This window comes from Glycine max, chromosome 9 (genome assembly GCF_000004515.6).
Source record: "Glycine max cultivar Williams 82 chromosome 9, Glycine_max_v4.0, whole genome shotgun sequence".
Lineage (NCBI taxonomy): Eukaryota > Viridiplantae > Streptophyta > Magnoliopsida > Fabales > Fabaceae > Glycine > Glycine max.
Genome location: NC_038245.2, coordinates 25,454,882 through 25,457,171, shown reverse-complemented (window position 1 = coordinate 25,457,171; position 2,290 = coordinate 25,454,882).

The window sequence follows — 2,290 nt, the reverse complement described above, 5'->3', positions numbered from 1 at the left end:
CTTTGGGCTTAGAAGGTCTCACCCTTAAGATTCCTTGACCTTGGTCTTTCTTTGGATAAGAGTGAGAGCCATAAGGTTTTGAAGTAGACTTCCTTTTAAGTTGTTGCTCTACCCTTATTTCCCAATCTAAATTAGCCTCTACATTGTCCTTCCCATGGAAGTATGGGAGTTTAATGTTAACCTCTTGAGGCTTTCTTTCATTTTCTCTCCTATGGGAGTGAGGTCTAAGATGTGACCTATGCCTTCCTTCATAATAGTCACGAAGTTCTTCACTTAGGCTCTTGCAAGAGTTATGACTACTATAGGAGACATGTTTTTCTCTTTTCATTTCTTTCATTATTTTTCTTCTTTCTTCCTCTCTTATTTTCTCTCTTTCATCTTGACTTATTTCTTCCACTCTTTTTTTACCTTTTTCTTTTCTCTCTTGTTTTTCTTTCCACAACTTAAGGGATCTCAACTCATCTAATATCTTATACAAGGGGTCCTTAGGAGTAGAACCCTCACCATTAACACTAGATGAAGAATGAAGACTCATGTTGGTTCCTAAGTTATGGTTCTTTCTTGTTGGGGGTTTGAAAACAAAAGCTAAAAGAAACTATGGTTGAAACTAGCCAAAATAAACACTAAAAGAGGTGTGAAAGATAAGGTAAAAACTAATTGGTAAAAGGCAAGCTATCTAGGAGGTTTGACAATGAAGGGTAAAGGAAATAAGCTATGAAAATAAGCAAGAAATTAAAGTGCAAGAAATGCAAACTAGACGGATCCTAAGAGTGTTTGGATGACCTCATTTAAGGTTCCCAACAAAACACTCACTATCCTAAGGGGAAATTACCTAAAATTATTACACACAAATGAAAGTAGGGTGACCTATTGGAGGCTCCCAACTTACTTCCAATGAAAGGCCTTTTTGTTACAAAATTTGAAAGCAAAACAAATTGCCAATTACAAAATTACAAAAAAAAAAGTCCTCAATTGTGGTGGCTATTATATCTTTAGTATTTCACTCAATTTGGAGTGCTTCTTAGTCCAATAGCTCTTAAGGTGGTTGGCCCCTTGCTTCTGGACTCAAATTCTTCAAGATATGGCACCAATCCTCCTTTCCAATTCCCTATATGGCAACTCACAAGCAAGGAAACAAAGAGACAAGCAATAACCAAAGACAAAAAAAAAATGAAATGAAAGCTAAACCAATAGAGTTTTAACAAGACAAATTTTCAAGGATTATTCAACAATTAAAGCAATGAAAAGCACAAAAAAGCAAGCTAGGACTCAAAGAGAAACCTAGAATGGCTCTAGAGTAGAGTAGAAAAACTCTAAAAAAAAAAAAAAAAGACTCAAGAAACCTCTAGTTTTGGCACTTGTTTTCACAATAATGTTCAATTGAAATTTCAGAACTAGGATTGGTATAAAATATGCACCAATTATAGAACAAATTTTGAGCCAAAACAACAAGCACACTTTCCTTTCACTTTTCTTTTTTTTCCTGGACACTGATTTTTCTGCCAACTTGTGAGATTTTTATTATTTTTTTCTTTAATCCAAATCGCTTGATTCTTTTTTTATAATTTTGGTCCAGATGTCTAGAAAATTCAGTAAACGTTTCAGCTCAAAAAACGTAGTTACCAATTCCCAGTAATTTATACAAGTTCGTATGTTCAAGCTGCCAGCACCAGCGATTTCAGCCTAGAAATCAAGAGTAGTGTTTATGTTGCTTAAGGCTTGGATAGTTACAATTTGTGTTTGCTTATGCTCAATTATCTTGAATAACACAATTAAAGAGAGCTTAAGACTTATTTTGATTCACAAATCCAGCCACAACTCAGCACCACAACTCAACTTCATCATAGGCATCATGTAGGAAACTTAGAAAGCAAAAAAAAAAAGTTCAAGAACAAGACTACTTCTAGGAATTGATTTAGAACATGTTATGAACTAAATAACATGCATGAATTAGACTCAAAATTCAAAAGATAGGCTAAGAATGACAAGAATACATGAACAAATGTATCTAGAATTCAATCAACAAAATAAAATTCAACACAAACTTATAACATAATGTGACAATTACTATGACTAAACATGACTCTAAGACAACATGGATTAAGTGATTTACACTTAGATTTTTGTGTTTTTTTTTTCTAATCAATATTTTGGAACAAAATTTAGATCTAGAGGTTCAGAACAAGAATATTATGAATGAAAATTGATAGAACCTAAAATCAACACAAAAACAAGATTCAAGAGTAGATCTACAAAATTTGAACCATAGAAATGCAAGAACAAGTGTAGA